We start from the raw sequence: 20,930 nt of genomic DNA on the forward strand, positions 1-20,930 counted from the left end.
GCGAGCAAGTTGCTGCAAAGTACGAAGCAGTAAACATTTTCAATTTGACAAAACTTTTTACCTTTGACCACAGCAGCTGTAGCAACAGTAGGAGGTAAGATGGGGGCGGTTGCCGACTGGGCGTGGTCCTTTAGCTGTGACAATGTGAGGTCAATGCGGCAACTGACTGACAGACAGACACAGAGACAAAGAGAAGCAAATTTTCAAATTGCAGCAGCAGTTTTTGGGGCATTGCGCATACGCCGCATGTGCCTCGAGTTGTCTCTGTCTCTGTCCAGTTAGTCACTGTATGTGTGTGTGCGTGTGTGTGTGTGTGTGTGGGTCTCGTCAAGTATGAAATTGTTGTGTTCACACTAAACTTAAGTAACTGAATTAAAATGCGGCTAATAGAGTAGCTGCAAACAAATGACAATGTCGCAAACGAGACGAGGCGAGGCGAGGCGAGGGAAGGGAAGGCATGGAGAGGCATGAAGGCCACTTGGTCGACAACTTAGCAGCTTAGTTGACAATTTTAAGCCTACGTCTCCCTTGCTCTTGATGTGTTTGATTGTGTGTGTGCGTGTTTGCTTATGGTCAGTGACAAAAACTCGAGCTCTAGAATGCTGCTGCTGCTGCCTCAATGTCTGCATGCCACTTAACTTTGCTCTGCATTGCTGTTGTCCTTTGAAGGACCACACGCAGCACACATACACATACATACATATATTATATATATAAATTGAGCTAAGACATATGACAGTAGCTGGCCACAAAAGCAGCTACCGAAAGAGAGAGAAAGACTTGTCACAGCTGGCTAGAAGTGCTTGGGAATTATACGGCGAATCGATGTTCCTGAAGTTGGACTGCACTTGACATTACTCGCACTCAACTTTGATTGCAATTTGTCATTAGTTAAACGCACTGTTGTTGCCCTCCTCCTCCCCACGATGATGATGGCGACAAGCAGCATCTCTAGAGGGATGGGAAAGGGGGGGGGGGCCGCTGCGCAGGAAGCGAAACTTTTGTCGCCATTGTTGAAAAGTTTTGCAATCGCCAGTGCCTCATAAACTTTATGCACATGCAGCGCGACAAGACGAGAGAGAAAGAGAAAGAGAGAGATAGAGGAAAGGAAGAGAGAGCGAGAGTACATCGCATAATATGCGAACTGGGGCGGCCTCATAAATGAAAGTTATGCCTGGCGTCCTGCCACCAAATGAACGTCTTGAGAATTTTGCGCTCAGCGTCGCCAGCCAAAAATTTTAATGGCTCTCCAGTTGAGTATTTGCAGATTGGCATTGCGATCTCAATGTCGTTGACTACCCAGCCTGTCATATCTAATTATTAACTGGCACTCACTATAACCACACCACACCACACCACAACATACACACACACACACACACACACACTCGCGCACAACAAGCATAATCCGATTCCGGGGCTCGGTCGAAAGGCTCAGCTGGCAAATGAAATTGAAGGGGCCGCAGCAAATATTTTAAGCTAATTTTCTTATTTTCACTTAATTTGCAGCTGTAAGAAGCTTAAGTTTTCACACACACACATACACACATACTCACACACTCGCACACTCACACACTCTCACTCAGACAGCCGCTCATAGTACACTTGTTAACTGTCAAGAGCGTTGACGTCCTCGTCCTTGTCGAGAGTTGCCCAAAGTCAACGACGCCATCGCCAGTTAGACTAATAATAAAAACTTAATACGGTAATCCACTTATGCCGCAATCCAAGCCCCAACCCCCCCAACGCCCCCTCTTACGCACACTGGCCTCAGTTCCATTTGTCAAGCGAATGCTAATGAATTACACACTCAACTTAGTTCATTAAGATCCGCATCAAACAGATTTCCATTTTTGAAAGTCATTCAGCATTACGAGCATTAGTTGATTACTGTTTCTAGCTTGCAAATACGTTCACTATAGCTTCTTGTTCAATTCTACATCGAATTTAATTTGTATCTACCCTATCTTTTCTCTTCTTTTGAGTTCATGCTTAACTTCCAGTCACACTTTTCGTTAGTTTCTCATAGTGACTTTCCTCTTAAATTATCCGTTTTCTAAGCGAAGACTTTTCAGTTGCTATTTCACTTACCTATCTCATGAAATATTTCTATTTGTTGCTGCATTTCTAATCTTTTTGATAATTTAATATCTCACTCATTCACACATTCACTTCCATTAGCAATTACTTCTTTAGATCTTCTTCCATTTCCACTCGCAGATATAAATTGAAGTCTTTTTTTCAGTTATTATTCCATTTTAGTTGTCTCGTTCATTCAATGTTTCCATTTATTATTTAAATTGCACTCTTGCTTCCAATGGCTTTTCCGATTACATATTTTGATGTACTTCCATTTTTTCTAGATTTGCTATTCCAATTTCATCGTTTGAGGAAGCGAATAGAAGAGGTTGCATCTTGTTTAATTTCTCACTCAACTTTCAAATATCTTTCCAAACTTAGTTCCATTTGCAATTACCTCTTTAATTACAAATCATATTCCTTTTGCACTTTCCTTTCCAGTGAGTATTCCAGCTCGATCGACTGATTGTATTTATGATCTCTTTTCAGTTGTTTATTCAGAGTCACTTTTATTTTCAATTACCTTCTTAGATCTATTTGCATTTCGAATTTTGCTATTCAAACCAAATTCAAATCAAATTCCTCTTCATTTCCAGTCGGCTATCCAATTCGATCATTTCGTCTTCCATTTGGAACTATATTGGTGAGTTTTGTCTTTGGTTCCTTACTGCAAATTGGTTTTACAGACTTGCTTCCATATTCCATTACACGAATTCCATTTGAAAAACTCCCACTCCAGTTCCTTTCAGTCTTGTTTCCATTTTTTATTACATGCAGTCCTTTTTCCACAGCTCCGCTTCCAGTTCCATTTGTGGAAATTCTTTCAAGTCTGCTTTCCATCTACGTCTACTTCCAGTTCGTGTTTGCTTCGATTTCACATTTCGGGTTAGTTCAACTTCACATATTTGTCTGGGCTGTTTACATTTTAAAATGTTATCGCCTCACTGTGCGTCTTGGCCACGCACTACACTACACACATCCTTCGACGACCTCCGCCTTCTGTCCTGTTTGTGGCATTTTGCTTCATTTTTTGTTTGTGTATGTGTGTGTGTGTGTATGTGGAGTGGAAGCGAGGTGGGGGCAGCTGGGTGGAAGCGAAAGGGAAGCGAAATGTGGAAAACCAAAATCTTGCGGCGCGCACAATTTTTCGTGTTGCCAACTTAACACTTTTGCTTAGCTCACACATACGCAAATAAATTATGATATGTATGTGTGTGTGTGTGTAAAGAAAGTCAACGAGCGGCAAAAGCAACACTTGGGTTAGAAGCAAGGCGCAAAAAAGAGAGCAAGATATATAGAAAAAGGAAATAAAAATAAGAAAATGAACTATAAAGTGTTTGAAAGCGGAAGCCGTTGACTTTACCTCGAGTAGCAATTCAATTTGGTGCGAACTAACTAAGTGTGTTTTACCCTTACAAAAAAAAGGAAAACAAACTCAAGTAGCAACCAAACACGGACGAAATTGCAGCGAAAGTGCAGCCCAGAACACGGATGTTAGGAATGTTAACTTTAGCTATGATCTATTTATTAAATTCAACTAATGCGTGCGGATCTTGAGTTTAACTTGTTTTTTTTTTTTATTTGTCGAATTTGTTTAACGTAATTTGCTTCGATCCCTTTTGCGAAACCCTTTTGGTCGTTAAAAAGCAGCAGAGGGAAGATATTGCTGAGCCCATCAGCTTAACAATTGTCGCTGGTTTTTTCGCTAATTTTTGTTTACCATCTGGAAAATTGTTTGCTTTTCATTTGCCTTTGTCCGGCAAAAGTCAACGCATTGCCGCTGAATGCAAATGTGCCACAAGCTTCGCAATTTGCATGTCTACCATTTGCTGTTCCTTCTCCACTTATCCCTGTTGTTGTTGTTTCTGTTGTTGTTGGTGCTCGGACTGTTCGCTGTCGTAGCAGCGATAAGGATAAGCCAGCATTTAGCCAGGCGCCAGCCAAGGACCCAGCCAGGCAATGGGGAAGAAAAGCCACAGCTGGGGCTGCCTATCGTCTTTCAATTAGTTTAATAACATTGCGATTCTCTTATCGGTCCCCAAGAGTTGCACAGTCCCGACTTCTTCCAGCCAGCAGGCCGATAAGCTACTTTAGGCCCTTTTTTCTCCTACTTCTTTTTTAGCTTTTCCTATGCACTAAGGAAAAAATACCAGTACAGAAATTAATTACGTTATTAGCTAGCTGTGTGGCGTATTCTCAATTCAGCAATCGTTTTATTAAATGTAATGCGAATATAATACAATAAATTTAATAAATTGCAATATAAATTAGTCATACAGATTGCTTCTTACTTAACTTAAATTTTTTATTGATAGCTATACAATGAAATTTTTATATTTTAATTAAGCCTACAGTAACTTTAAGTAAAATAATATTTACAAATTTTAAACTAAATGGGAATTCATTTAATAAGTCTGTGAGACAGTTATGTTAATATTTTTTTAATATTATTTATTTGTACCAATTTTTTATTAAGAAATAAAAAAAGATTACGATTCATTAAGCTATTAAGAAGCAGCACAAACAATATAGAAACAACATATTATAGATGTTTAAGCCAAGAAGCCTACAAATACACAGTTTAATTTGGGGGTTAGATCATGAAATCCACCCACATATAAGATTATAAAATGCATCTCACATTAAATATCTAAATAGAAAATAATTCGAAAGAAGAAAAATCAGAAATAAGCAATTATTGTTGCGACCTAGGATTTTAAGAAATAATCGTCAGTTCTTTAATAGAATTCACCCGAGTCGTTGTCTCCATACAACAGAAAACATGTGCAGACCAAACTTTAATCAAATTTTTTTGTATTTTTTTTGTTTATTTATTAAGTGAAGATTCTGCACAACATAAAAAGTACCTTAACGTCTTCAAAGTTATATAATGCGTCTGTGAATTAGTTGTTCGATGTGTTACAAATTTCGTTGCATACTTTCAGGCAGCTGACTTTAGTTGGCTTTTGTTGTGCGGCAACAATGTCAGGCACATCTTTGGCCAGTGTTACACAGTTCTCTGCCAAGCTGCAAGCTGCTCTTCAATTCCACTCTCACCACTCCCTTTACTCCCCCCCCACCCTTCGCACCGTCGCATCGAAAGTTGTTCGCGCTCGGCACGCGCCGTTGGATTGCTGCTCATTTGGAGCGGCGCCAAATGCCGCGTTGCCAGCTGCAGACTTATTTTATTTGCACCTCATTCCTAACAGCTTCTTTCTCTCTCTCTCTCTCTCTCTTTCTCTGTCTCTGTCTGTTGCTGTCTCTTTCGCTTTTGTGCTCTGCCCATTGACCAAGTTGCACACATAGCTAAAAAGAGGTATGCCCAAAGTGCAACCAAATGACCTTTTTAATTTCGCGGCCATGCACTTTTCGCACTCACTGTACATACCTAGCTGTCCCCTTCTCTCTCTTTCATTCCCTCCCCCTCTCTCTCTCTCTCTCTTTCTGTTTTACGCTGCTCCTTTTTCTCGTTGTCTGGAGCTTTGGGTGTTAAATGAAATTTGCTGCTTTTGGCGTAAAAGAAAGTTGCAAAGATTTTTAAGAGTGTCGCGTTTGTTGCCCCCATACATATTTGTTGTTATTGTTTTTACCTCACTCTCTCTAGCTCTCTATCTCTCTATCTCTCTATCTCTATCTCAGTCAGTGTGTGTGTGTGTAAATGTGTTAATGCGCTTGCCGCGCTGCATTACGTGACACTTGCCCAGTGTCACCTGCTGCTCACTCTCTTCGTCCTCTTCGTCCTCCTCCTCGATTACTCCAAACCTTTCTTCTTGCTTATGCCTGCAAATGAAGTCTGTTCGCTCTGTCTCTGTCTCTTTCTCCCCCTCTCTTGCTCTGCTAGTGTGTGTCTGCTAAAATCAGCTTAAGCATTAGTGCAGCTTGGCTGCTGGTTCCTGGCCAGTTCATGTGCTTTGTCTACATCTCTTGCTCTCTCCCTCCCTCCGCTTGTCGTCTTTGTGGCTAAGGTCAAATCCATTTGACTCACTAGCAAATTGCTGCATCGCCGGACTCCAGCGGCGTCGTCGTCGTCATACCTGACCGACCAGCACACACACACATCCACTCACACACACACACAAACACATACACACACTTTCGCACACACTTGCATTTGGTGGCGTGTGAACAGCACGTTGCGAAATTAGTAGAAAAAAGTGCCAACGTTGCATTTAAAAATTTTAATGGATTTACCAAACACTTTGCCACTGTTTCTTCAACACGCCACACACACACACACACACATATACATACGCACACAAGCAGAGGAAAATTGCAACTTTAAACTGCAGCGAGAAGATTGATTTCGCTTCTCAACTTTTTGGCCATTTCTCAAAAATTTAATTACATTTTCCGATGCTATCTCGTTATTTCATTTATTTGTAAATTTCAATTAAGTTTGGCAACCTTCAGGGCGTACAGCATTCGCTGCCTCTCACAGTTCATTCATTCATTCATTCATTCATTCATTCATTCATTTGCCTAATTTCATTATTTTCATTTTGCACATTTATTGTCAATTGCGTCTTTTAACTTTTAACAGCATTTCACTTCAATCGAATTGCTTTCGTATTTCGTTTACTATCTTATAGTTAAATAGGTCAGCTAATTGAATATTTTAAAGTATTTGCGATCTATTTGAAAATGAAGAAAGAGAGAAAAACTGTTGAACTAATTACAAAGGGTAAAGTCAAGTTCTAATTAATTTCACACTATTTATTTATTAATAATTGAATTTATTGTATATATTTTAAACACGATTTCAAATTTAATAATAATTTTAATTTACTTCGACAGAATTATATATTCTAAACCTAATGTCATATGTGTTAATTTTAAATAAATAAAATTAAATTCAATTAAATTATAATTCATGATATTTAAAATCGTAAGATTCAAAAGGTTTTGGCCTCATTTTCTATGCTAAATTAAGTGGAAAGTAAACAGTTTTTCCATTAAAGGCAATTTTTAATGTTTATTTGTATTATATTAGTTTTAACCTTAATGTTTATATTATTAAAATAACAAATATATTGACAAATATATTTATTTATATTATTTAAGGTAGCACCAATTATAATGTGTAATAAATAATTTTATAAAAAGTAACACTTTGTGCTTCAATTTTTTATAGTATTTAAAATTACAGATTGTCTACGCCAAATTATATTTAAGGTGACATTTTTCTGTTTTCAGTATTAACAGAAGTGTTTGCAAATATTAAGTTAGAGTAACTTGCTTAAAGATATAATATTTGGCCTTAAATAAAGTATGTTTTATGGTATCTAAAGATTAATAGTTAGTTAGTAATAGTTGGTTTTTTTACCCGTCACATAGTATAACTATTGTTTTTGTGATTCTTGAAAATTCGGTTGCGATCAGATAAAAAATGTCGAAGTCATTGAAGAAAAAATGTTAGATGAGGAAAACGCCAATCAGGTATATTTTGAACACAATATACCGAATATAACCTTTGGTATATTTGTAGTATTTTGTGGTATATTAATTTGCTATATTTTAAAATTGTCATAGTTGAGTACACTTGAGTGTAGCTTTGTTATTAGAGTATAAAAATGCTTCTACTCTATTTGCTAATTTTAAGTGCTAATTTATTTGAGAAGAGGCATTTTAAATTTGTACTTAATAATTTCAAATATTGACTAAATAAAATTAGTGCAAGTTTCTTGTCTACGTTTTGTAGTAAGTCATGAATAATTTCATATATTATATACTAGAGTTAATTTCGTTTTATGGGAAGTATTTCGCTATTTTGACTGCTGGAGTTTAAAAAAACTTTCTCTTAATTGTGAGTTCTCTTGGCACTTGACAGCAATTAGAAGTGTCATAAGAAACTCGCTTCCCTTTTTTCCAGGCAAGAGGAAAGCGTGTTCTAGGTTTGCATCATTAGGGACATTGGCAGCAACTCTCTCATTCTGTTTCTCTCTCTCTCTCTCTCCACATACCTTTGGCGACAACTCATTAAGCTTAAGGTCGAAATGGTTGGGAAATGATCGTTAAAAGCGCTGAAAATGGAATTTATCGTCGCGACGGTGGAAAAACTAAATGTGACTTCGAGGTGCCCGGAAAATTGTCAGTTGCATCATGGCATCTCAATGGGGCATTAAAAAAAAAAAAAAAAATAGAAAACACAGCGAAGCTGTGAGGAAAAATTAGGAGGGGAGAGCGATAGGGCAGCATCACGTGAGCCACGCCCACATTTAGCACACCTGTGTGTAATTGAGGTTCTCACGATTCACGTTTTGGGTTTTTATTATCCCAAAAGCCAAATGAAAATTCCACGGTGACGTTTTTTATGCTGTGTGCCAAAAGGCAGACGGTTGACGGGCGCTAATAAACAAATAAATGGGCGTGGCAGGCGTAAAAACAGACGCTCAATTAAGGCTATTAACGTTACAAGGACACACACACACACACACGTACATACATTGGCGCACAGACAAACGGACAGATAGACAGAAGGACAGACTCATAGATGGGCAGCGACAGACTTGCAACAGTGCGACACAAGAACATTGCGAAAAGAGACAGAGAGAGAGACGGAAAGAGAGAAAGAGGAAGAGTCGAAGGGAGAGCGAGGGGAAGCAGAGTCAACCATTGGCAGCCATTTGGTTTTATGACTCTCTCTATAAAAATTCCTTAGTTGAAATTTATTTGCGCCATTAGACGCGCATTAGAGGCGGCCCCTCAACGCTAGCAGCCCCGCCCACTGGCTATGGGCGCAATGATTATGCAGCTTTGTGTGTACACATACCCTGCAATCACAGCTGTCAACAGCGGGTATACCCAAATCGAACATTTAAGCTGAGATGAAAAAGATCTTTCGGAGAACGCTGAAAAGTATGCTACACATTTTTTAACTGAATTTTAACGTGCATTTCTTGAGTTCCTAGATTGAGTTATTGAGTTGCTAGTTTAATAAAGTTTTCCAAATAAAAAAACATTTCCTAGTATTCAATTAGTTAATTTCAGATGTGTTTATTTCTTTTACAAAGAGTGAGAAGAGAATTGAATTGTGTAAATATGTATATCAAATGATGTCTTTTTTTTGCACTGAATATCAACTTTTATTTCTTAGGTTTTAGATTGACTTACAAGTTGAATCAAATATTTAAAACAGAAATACTTCTTCTAGTATTCAATATGTTAATTTCGTTTTTAACTATTTATTTTAAAAAGAGTGTTAATTTTATTAATTGAACTTTAATGTCTTCTGAATTGAATTGTATATTTTTCAATTTAACTAGCTTAATAAACAACAATTTCTTCGTTGCTTTTCCAACAAGTTAACTTCAGTTTTTATTTCTATATATTTTAAAAAGAGTTTTCTATTTCTGTAGCACAAAAACGTCAGCTAACTTCAGTAATTATTTGTGTAGCGCATTGAAAAAGTTGCCACGGTATTTGTGCGTTAGCAGCAAATTGATTTGTTGTGAAAGGGGGAACATTGCCAGACAGAGAAGTGGGATAAATAGGAATAGGAATAGGAATGGCAACAGGACCCTCAACGCAATTGAAGAAGTCTCTGCCTTGCAAATTCAATAAGTCAAGTTCAAGTTTCTGTCGCTCGCCCAATTTTGGTTTATTTATGAGCGATACAAGCGAATAAATTAGGCACAGGCAGGCAGGCGTTCCACACGACGCTTATCGGTCGTCTAATGCTCCAACACACACACACGAACACATACGTAGAAAGAAAGGACACACATGCATACGTGGTGAAAGACAAGAAGAAAGCAAGAGAAGAGAGAGTTGAAACGTGCGTTAGGTTATTCGGTTGTTTAGCTGGTCGCCTCGGGCTTATTCCCGCTTAACCCATTTAAGGGGGTCATTCGTCAAATTGGCCATAAAAACGCTTAAGCCCACAATAAAAACGAAGCGCACAGCAAACAAAATGAACGATAGGCAAAAAAGGGCGCCAGAAAAAATATAAGACTAAGATGAAGCAAAAGATACAGAATGCGATAGAAAATCAGTTGCAAAATGCAACGAGATTTCAATGCTCTGCCAAATTAAAAGAAAAGAAGAGAATTCAAGTTGAAAAATCAAATGATGTATAATAATTTTTTAAGTATTGCATAAGCTATAACAAAACATGCGCTGAAGTTACTATGAAAATTTATCTTTAATTTAATAATTTAAAGCTTAATGAGTAGCCAACATATTTATAAAGTCTGTATAAGTTTTTAGATAACATTTTTTAGATAAGCAAAAACTAACATAAATTTCGATTTATTGAATTTCTACTCTAAATAAATGTGACTGCATTCATGTTAGAGCATTGTCAATGGCGTCAAAATGAGTGGGAAAACGGTATGGGATTTTGGTTAGGCTGACACGAAAGGTGCTTGATCGAAAGACAGCAACAAGAGGAGAAAGATAAGAAAGAGACAGAAGTGGGGGCGAAGGTGGAGGAGTATTCAATGCAATCGATTATGTCAAATCCTAAGAGCACATCATTTGTGCTATGCTGAAGAGAACTGAGCTTCGCCTTTCGCCCCAGATTGAGCTAGTGTGCGGATGCGGATGCTGACGGTAATGGTTATGGGAAGAGAGAGAGAGAGAGAGAGAGAGTGTGTGTAGTGTGGTGTGTGGTGTGTGCTAGAGAAGGAGAAGGAGAACATTGAGAGTGCGTGCCTAATGTCAGCACATAATGAATATGGTCTAGGGCCAGGAAATCCGTTTCGAAAACTGTTTGCCAAATCGTCTCAGTAACTGGCATTGGATGTCGTCTGGCTTTGGCACCACGACGACCGGCGGTCACTGGGCCACACAAATTGTGGACACAAGGGCACTTTTGCAATGGGGACACCAGAGAGGGGAAGGAGAAAGAGGGAGAGGGAGAGTAGGGGACATGGACCAGGGGACCAAGAGCTTAAGGCTTTCGGCGATTAAGCCTTGCACTGTGGAAATTACTTAAGCGGCAGCCCGAAAAGCAGATGCAGCCATATGGAAACAAATCTGTGCATCTTTACTTCACAAACTTATGTCTCGACTTGAGACCACACACACACACACTTACACACACACACACACACAATGGAAAGAGCAGGGTGTGAAGTGCTGAACGAGAAGGAGGTATTTTGATATTTGAACTCGGGTTTTGAAGAACTCTGGGAGTTTGCTGGGCGAATCGCGGCAGAGTTCCGAGAGTTGATCTCTCTCAGCAGCAACGGCAGCTGAGATGCATTCTAAACAGTTAAACCAAGTGGTAAATAGCCAAGTAAATGGCCCAATGGCCAAAGCAAGCATATTTCCCTTACCCTCTGGCAAGTCCAGTTTCAGTTCAGTGCAGTGTTGAATTTGTTGCAGCAACAGACGTCAAAGCAAACAGTGCAATCTCTCTGTATGCACTTGCAACCATGTGGGGCATTGTGCGAGCGGGGTGTGAGTGTGTGTCTGTGTGTGTGTGTGTGTGTGTGTGTCTTTCTAGTTTATTGTTGTTAGTGCTTGGTTGCACTATGTGGTTAGCATTAGTCGGAGCCACGAGCATGCGATTAGAGCGGAAGACAGAAACATGTTGCAAGCGTCATGTTATTTTTTGTGTTACTCTTCTACCCTGGACTCATTATGACCACAAAGCAGGCATGCTCGACTCGGAGTGTGTTGGAAAATAAATGTAAGACATACAGTTGAAATAGGTTTAAATTATTTACCACTTAACGCACTTAATTTGTTTATTCCCAGAGCTTAGGGTATGCATTAGTCTTGCTTCTCAGGGCAAACTTAATATGCTAGATGAGTTTTGATGTCCTGCTGTCCCGAGTGTCCTGACTGCGCCGAATGCGCCTGCCAAGGTATTGCCACAACAAACACTCAAAGGCTGAAAGGCTTTTCGCTCACAAGTGGCAACCGGAAGTGTTGTTCGGCTGAAGAACCCACTCAGAGCAGCCACCACACACACACAAACACACACACGCGCACGCAATTCTGGACAGGCAGAAGGCAAGTAGTTGGGGAGTAAGGGGCAAGGGGCAAGGGTCTGCCAGATGGCAGACATGTTGATAGGTGGAAATTGAGGCGATTTACTTTTCAAAATGGGCTTCATAGCTTACTCGTCGTCGTGTGTGTGTGTGTGTGTGTATGTGTGAGATTACAGAAGAAGCGACTAAAAGTTGTATTGCAACTTTAAATTTACGAAGAACTAATGAATGTGTAAGTAACTGAACAGAGGATGAGAGAGGGAGAAAGACAGAGAGAGCGAGAGATATGTATTGAGAGAGAGAGAGTGAGAGAGAGAGAGAGAGAGAGAGAGAGAGAGAGAGAGAGACAGATGGGCATACACAAATCGAACATTTGAACTGAGATCAAATGAGAATCTTTCTGGTAACGCTGAAAAGTATGCTACACATTTTTGCACTGCATTTCAACGTTTATTTCTTACATTTTTCAATTGACTTACTAAATAAGAAAAATATGTCAAACAAAAATGCTTTTTCTGGTATTCAATTAGTTAATTTCAGATGTGTCTATTTCAATCAGAAAAGAATTGCGCAAGGATATCTAATGATATTTTCTCATTGCAATTTCAACATATGTATATTCCTTTGGATCTAGATTGAGTTACAAGTTTAATAAAATATTGAAACTAATTACTTTTTCTGGTTTTCAATTAGTTTATTTCATTTACCCATTTTTTTTTTTAAAGAGTTTGAATACGTTTAAAGATATCAAATGAGGTTTCTTCTTTCAGTGCTGAAAAGTATGCTATATGTTTTGAACTGAGTTTCAACGTCTATTTCTTCAGTTCCAAGATTAAGTAGTAACTTTAATATAAATATTTAAAACAAAATTTCTTCTTCAGGCCGTATGTGCCACTTAACGCAGAAGGGCGTGGTCCATAAGAAGCACCTAAAAGTTGTATTGCATCTTTAAAATTGCGAAAAGCTGATGAATGCGTAGCAAACCGAACAGAAAGAGAGTGACAAATAAGCAAGTGAATAACTAACTAATTGAATCGCTGACTGATTGCTCAACTGCCTAACAAACTGCATAGCTGACTGACTGACTGTGATTAAGTGGCTGAATGTCTGACGAACTGTCTCGACTTCTTCGGCTGCGAAGTTGTTCAAATTAACAAGTCCTAGTGTAGACCGAAAATGCCGACACCAAATCCCAATGGCAGCGAAGGGTTTCTGTCATTATTTATTTATTAAGCTATTTCTCGTCGCAATTTGCAGCCTTTTGCCACCGCAACAGGTGCTGCCTATGTAGAGCAGAGTGTGAAGCTTACGAAAGAAACAATAAAGAATGGCGACAGAAAAAATCGAAAGACTGAAATTAAAGGAAATATCAGAGATATGTGAAAGATGTGTGAAATGAAGAACATATTAATCAAGATGATTTGAAAAAGAATATTTGTAAAAATAATGACAGAAAACTGAAGCGAAAAAAATAAAAATCTAAATTTAAAGAAAATGTCAGACAAATGTGAAAAATATGATTTTTATTAATATCTTTTTTACCATAGAGTATATTAATAAAAATCGTAGGCGAAAGAATCAAAGAAAAATTATTAAATTATTAAAAAAAACAATGGAAAAATTCGAAAAACTGAAATTAAAAGAAATGTCAGAGAAATTTGCAGAAAAATTAAGAATACATCGCACAAAATTATTTGAAAAAATTATTTGAAGAAAATTAAGAATATATTAATACATAATCATAGGTAAAAGAGTCCAGGAAGAGTTTTTAAAAATATTAACAACAAACTTAAGATTGAAGAAATCGAAAGCTGAAAATAAACCAAATGCAAGTTGAAGAATATTTTAATTAAAATTATTGGCAAGAGTATCAAGGTGTTGTAATAATATTAACAGAAGACTCAAGGCAGAACAAATTGAAAGGCGAAAGTATAAAACATATGTAGTGAAGCGCAAAATTAAGAATATTTATATTAAAATTGTAGAAGAAAGAGTCAAGGAAAAAAGTTAAACCCTTTTCATGGCAAAGTTAGAGTATATCGCATATCGGCTTGGACATTGGGTTCGCCATTGACTGCTTTTCAACAAATTTCTCTTAATTAAGCGTCGTCTGTTTTATGGACGCCAATTTCCTTAGAACAAAGCAGCGAAAAAAAGAAACGAAAGCAACAGCAGTAGAAAAAAAGAGGAAAACTTGTGCCGAAATTTATGAAAATGACTTTGGTGAAGTCGTCGCCCGAATAAATAAACCAGCAAGTGAGCAAGAGAGAGAGAGAGAAAGCGAGTGAGAATGAATGAAAGGCAGAAAGCCAGAAAAGCAGAAAGGCAGAAAAGCGGAAAAGCAGAAACAGTTACAGTTACAAAAAGAAGGTGTTCAGCCAGAAGAAAATGGAGATGGGAATGAGTCGAGTTGAGCTGAGTTGAGTTGAGGAGAAGGCGTCGCCTGGGCGGTGACCAACAAACTAATCACAATAATCACACTGAAATAAAATTAATAAAAATGCGTGGCCCGTTGGCACGGCAGGGAACATTTAAGAACATAAATAAAAATTAGCAAAACCAACAACACAACTAAGCAAACAACATGGCAGCAACAAGGCGGCAGGACGTTGGGTTGACTGTAATAAAAGCCACAAATATAAAGAAATTACACAAGCCAAGTTCGGGTGGATGGTAGGGGAGGGGAGGGTTGTGAAGTGGCAAAGTGCCTGCCACACACCGGAAAAGTTAAAGCAGCTGGCGAATAAACGAAAAACTAATAAAAAGCCTTTGACCAACAGCCAAAGCAACAACTTTAGCAGTAGCAAAAGCAACAACAATGTGGCAAGCAAAACAAATATGAAGGTTGGCCATAATGGCCAACCCAGACCCAAGGAGCCCGAGAGCTCACCTGGCTCAGCATTGGACGCCTCCAACTCCAACGCCTAATGACGGACACCAAGCAGGCAACATTTACGGCACAGAGTCGAAGTCGGAGTCCGAGTTTGGAGCGAGGGCCACTTGTTCTAATTGAAGTCAACGAAACTTCCGATCATAAAAATAATTAACTTTTAGTGTAAAATGCCAGAAAATCGTAGCAAAAACAGGCAACAAAACTGCAAAATGGAAATGAACAAAGATTTCACAACATAAAAATCTTAAGCAGCATTTTGTTGCTGTTCTCCTGCTCTGCAGACATCATTCATGCCACATGCAACAAAGTCCAACAAATTGAGCACTTTGCATTTGAATTCAAATTGTGTGTGAACGGGGCCGGCGGAAAGCAAATGTTATACTTTGAGCCAGTAAATAACCAAACTGTTGCTCAGCAAACAACTATTTATTATACTTATGTGGGGCAAAAGGCTAAAGGAAACACTTGATATTATACTTAATTCATATAATTAGTAACACGGCGACTTGGCAAAGCTTAATAAACAGCGATTACTTGATGTGCTGTCAAATATTCTCTATTTATTACATCAAATATTCTTTTCTTCTGCTGCAGTTTACACAATTTTTGTTGCACATATGTTAGATTTGAGAAAATTACAGACTATTTTACATATGACAAGTAAGAAACTCATGAAAGCAAAACATTGCGGTATTCATTTACGGTATTCATTTTTTAACCAATGGCTATATTTGGTATATTTGATAAATTTTTTAATATACTATAGACTACAAAATATACCAAAATATATCAGCTAAAGCAAGTAACAAACATAAAAAATGCTGTTTAAAAATATATACCTTTATCTCTTATAGGCTCTGAGATCTAGGTGTTCAAACAGACGGACGGACAGACAGACTGACAGACGGATATGGCTATATCTTCTCGGCTGTTGATGGCGATCAAGAATATATATACTTTATGGGGTAATTTTCTGCAGGCAGAAAGTTATAATACCCTTCTACCCTATGGGTATCGGGTATAAAAAGGAATTTGTGCTTTAGTGCTCTAATCGTGTCGGCTTCTTGCAGCCACATTAATAGACTTAAGAAATATTACAAAATGTCACTTTGCACATTTATATTATGAGAAAACTGTGAGTAAAATTCAATTTATTTGCTGTCCAAACGTTTTGCTATATATAATTAGTATGAAAGAGTAATGCACATAATATTACGTATACGCAGCGCAGACAATAGTCATGCGTTGTAAAGATAATTACGGACGACACATCTTTGAAATCGATATATCGATTCGTGGGGGTAATATAATAACAATAAAGTGAATGAAATTTAACAATTTTGTCAGTTAAATTTGGCTTTGACGCAGCCATTGATATGCCCCTAAGTCCGGGAATGGAAGGGAAGGGCAAGCTCTTAAAGTTAACGACTTTCCAATTGGCTTGTTTAAAACAATAGAGAGAAGGGAGAGGGGGAGAGAGACAGAGAGAAAGAGAGAGAGGGGGGAACATCGCTTCTTGACTGCATTAAACTTTTGGCATAAATTGCATATAATTTATGCACATTTGATGCTACAGCCGCAATATTCATTACTCGTACTCGATTTCTCTCATGGTCGTTCGTAATTGTTGCAAAATAATGTTGCAGCATGCCTCGCAGGCAATTGAATAACAACAATAACTATTGCAATTGAAAGGCAACAAGAAGCAACAAGAAGCGACAGCAATAATAATAATATTAGTTGTTAATTTTAATAATACTTTGTTAAGGCCAAAGAAGATAGAAAATGGGAATGGGAATGGGTAAACAAAACAATTGCAATAAATTCGTTTGTGTAAATTATGCCAATAAATTAAATGCATGCTGCAAGCTAATTTCCTCATTAAGCAAAACAAAACAAATATAAATAAATGTCAGAATGAAAATATTTTCAAATGAGGTGCAATCTATATAAAGTCGGTATAGATAAATCGAATGTTAGCTAGCATTTTTCTCTGAATATATTAACTCCATTGAAAATAGTACCATATTATACATATGGTCTTTTTAAATGCTAATTTTAGACACTAAATAAATGTCACAGAATGAAAATATAATAAAATGAGATAGAATATATATATAAAGTGGATATACATAAATTTAATTTTGCATTTCTTAAAATAAACTCCAATGTAAGTAGTTGCATATATGCATATATTCTCTGACATTTAGTGTCTTAAAATTAGTATAAATAATACTATATATATTATATATACTAATTCTGAGACACTAAATAAATGTCAGAGAATGAAACTATATTAAAATAAGGTACAATCTATATATAGAGTAGATATAGATAAATGTTAGTTTGCCTGTCTCAGAATAAACTGAAAGTAGTTGCATATATGTATATATTATTTTTTATACTAATTTTAGACAGTAGTTTTGATCCTGGCACGTGTTCTTTGCTGCGGCCAATTTGTTTCGAAATGCACGAAAAATTTAATTAACATTTTCAAATGCTTTGCATGCCCGGACATGTCTGGCGTAACTTTCTCGCACACACACACGTGGCTAGAAAGACAGAGAAAGAGAGAGAGAGAGAGAGGAGGGAGCGAGATAGAGTAGTGTGTAATTTGTCCAACTGTCGTTGGGTTTTAACCAGCAACCAGCCCAGATGATTACTCTCCCATCCCCAAGCTCTCTCTCTCACTTTGGCTGTCCAAGGGCAACCCGAATCGAAGCCCCAACATCCTGCTCTCTGCCTCCCTCCCTCCCTTCGAACATACACCTAACTCCACACCTGTCGCATTCATGCTGTGCAAATTCAATGGGAACTAGTTTTTATGACACATAAACTGTTACATGGCAACAATTGTGCTGCCTTCAGCTTACTGCCAACCAGAGCGCGGCCATGCCACGCCCCTATCCTCTTTTTCTCCCTTCAACACACACACACACACACACACTCGCATGTGGTTGCTACGTGCCTTAATACGCCCCAAAGCTTTTGGCCCATGTTTGCCCAGCGGTTGGTAAGAGCAAAAAGTTCAAATGCAAAATGAAAATTAAATACAAATGCTAAGTACTCCACTACTAGCAAAAACTGCCCCCAATCTCACACATACACACACACACACACACACACTAGTGTAGTGGGTAGTAGTATGTGTTTGTGGCCAACACCTGACTTTTAGCCAAACACAAAATGTTAAAACATTTGTGATGCTTAAATTTTGTGGAAACATGAAAATGTTTCCCCTCTCATCTCTTCGTGTTCGTTCAGTTACCCAAAAAACATGCCATCACACACCATCTTCATCATGAGCTGCAGCAGCAGCTTTTGCTACATTATTTATCCCATCATCGACTTCATTATGAAGTTTCTAAGCCATGCAGCACTTCAGCTAGTCAATTTGTTAATTCCAAAGCCGAGTTTTCCCTCTGAAGGCAAACTTCTTTGATGGCATTTGCCCAATGCATCATACGGTTCTTATGCTCGACTCAATGGACATCTCGTAAAGAATGTAAATATTATTTATATATTTGAAATAAAACATATGCTTTTATTTCTCTTTATTAGAAGAAAAAGACTTATAACTACATCAAATTTATTATATTTTGAATATGTACATAATTTTCATTAATGCAGAAAGAAATGCTAGTCAATTCAGAGAAATCGATTTCGCCATTAATTAATTTGTGCAAAAACATAACTCCAAGCATGGTTCTATGATTGTAGAGAGAACAATCATTTATAAGTAAATTTATAAAACTCAAATATTTACAAAATATAATGAACAAATGTGTATTCTTTATAATCTAGTAAAAGCTTTTATTTAATCTATTTTGTATTAATACTATAGATAAGTTTATATAGTTCCGCAAATATTTTATATTTTATATTTTCCTAAATTGAAGTTTTTTGATAAAATCGAATTTACTATATTTAAACAGGTTTTAAATAATTTGTTATTATATTTATATTTAATGTTTATATACATATTTATTTACATTCAAAGTAATTCAGATTCTTTTCAAAGTGAGTGTACTTGAACAAAGCTACTTTCTTAACTTGAATTTACAATAATTATAATATTCAAATGAACTCCTGATACTCGTAATAAAATGAAGTAAATTTCATATAATTTCATTATCACATTTTCATGTTAAGTTCTTTGAAATCAAAACACTTTCTCAGCAGACTCAAAAGATTTTCGACAGCCTGTTTGTAGTTCAGATTTCAGTTCAGCAGCTTTGAGAATTCCAAACTCCGACTTGTAAATCTGACGACTTGGCTACTAAAGAATGTGCGTGATTTTCTGCACATGCTGAGGATGCTGCCGCTGCTTCTTTGCTGCGTGTTCTCATTGTTGCATGCTACACTTTTGCCACCTTGCTGCCAAATACTTTGCCATGTAAGCGGATTGCAATGTTTGCTTGCTGCCTTGCTGCCCTTCCATGGCATTCCGCAGTGATTGCGTCTCCAACGCCAACTCCGACTCCGACTCCAACTCTCGACGAGAGTGCTTCAACTTAAGCAGCAAGGATTGACCGCAGCATGGCAAAGCAATTCGTTGACAACTAGAGAGACAGAAAGAGAGAGAGAGAGAGGAATAGAGGAGGAGAAGAGCAGTTGAACAGTTGAATGAGGAGCCTAACTACTCTCGCATTGAGCTGCTTTAATCGCACGCATCGCTTGTCCAACAAATCCGCAGCTAAGTTAGGATTACCTTCGAGCGCTTTTGTGGAGTGAACGCGACGCTTTATGATTGTCCAGTGTGTGTGTGTGTATCTTGCTGTGTCTGTGTGTGTGTGGGGTGAGTGTATGTGTGTGTGTGTGGGGTGAGTGTATGTGTGTGTGTGTGTGTGTGCGAGACGATATTTGTTTCGCCCAAGACACAGATAAAATTAAAATCACACAAAAAAATAAAGCGAAAACTTTACCTTGCCAAAAGTTTTCTTTGTTTGCTCTAGCGTTGCGCTTGTGTTAACAACTCTGTGTGTGTGTGTGTGTGTGTGTCTTCTTCGAATGAGATTTTGTTAATATTTAAACAAAGGTCGCCATCATTCGTGAGCTTGTTGTTGTTGCTGCCCTGTTGCCTGTTATCGTCCCATAGGCCTAACAATTTTTCATCTCGCATTGTCTGCTCAAAAATTTCCGCGCTTGCCTGCCGCTGCCGCTGCCTCTGCCATCAAGGGCAACAGAGGGGCGCGGCAGGGGGTGTGGCAAGCGTGTTTAGAAGGGAGCTGGGATGTGTTTTGTTTTAGTTGCCAGCTTCACCTGCTGCTCCGTTTTGGCCTCGGTTTTGGTCGAAATGTTTTTTGTGTTGTTTGCCTGCGTCCGTGCGTCTTTTATAGTAGTTGCCTGATTTGCTGGCACCATTTAGATGCTTTTCAAGTTCGAAAACACTTTGTGACGTTCTAGAATTCAGTTTCCATTCCTTCTATAAAGGCGCATAAAAGTAGTTAAAATTTGTTTGCTCATAGTTTTGCTTGTTTATTATAGAATTTTAGCTTTCTGACAATTTCAAAATGGTTTAAAGTATTCAAAATAGATTTAGAAAATTAGAACTCAACGATTTAATAAGAATTCAATGACAACTTATTTAATTTCCATTCAAATTTGCATCTTTTGCATTGCTGTCTGACAAAAAGATAACATTTTTTGCTTGCTCTTTTTTTCTATATGTTACATAATTATCTTTTGGTCATCTTACTTTTGTTGACAATTACATATTGTTTTGAAGTGAAGTTCTATCAAAAATGCTTAGCTGTGAAATTAAAATTGTTTATTCAATTCACACTCAAATATCGTAATTTAAATTTTAATATTTTAACTTTCGCCCAAAAGTAGGCAACAATTTTTGGTTACACATATTTTGGCTTATTAATAATAATTTTTTTTTTTTTAATTTAATTTATTTAATTTTTTTGAAGTTATTTTTTTCTTCTCTTTTTAATTTAAATTTACAAATAGCTTAGTTAATTTCAATACAAAGTTCTATATTTTCTTTTTGTAGTTTTTATCAATCTTCTTTT

At 37.4% G+C, this 20,930-nt stretch overlaps 1 protein-coding gene across 1 annotated transcript in view; it reads left to right on the forward strand.

The window, feature by feature from the left end:
- The first annotated feature begins 694 nt into the window (after window positions 1–694).
- Window positions 695–20,930, forward strand: part of LOC117577609 (syntaxin-4) — a 191,104-nt gene continuing 170,868 nt past the window's right edge. Inside the window, exon 1 of the mRNA XM_052008433.1 lies at window positions 695–698. The gene's annotated coding sequence lies outside the window, so the exon portion shown is untranslated. The remainder of the gene's footprint in view (window positions 699–20,930) is intronic.

Source organism: Drosophila albomicans, chromosome X (genome assembly GCF_009650485.2).
Source record: "Drosophila albomicans strain 15112-1751.03 chromosome X, ASM965048v2, whole genome shotgun sequence".
Taxonomy (NCBI): Eukaryota; Metazoa; Arthropoda; class Insecta; order Diptera; family Drosophilidae; genus Drosophila; species Drosophila albomicans.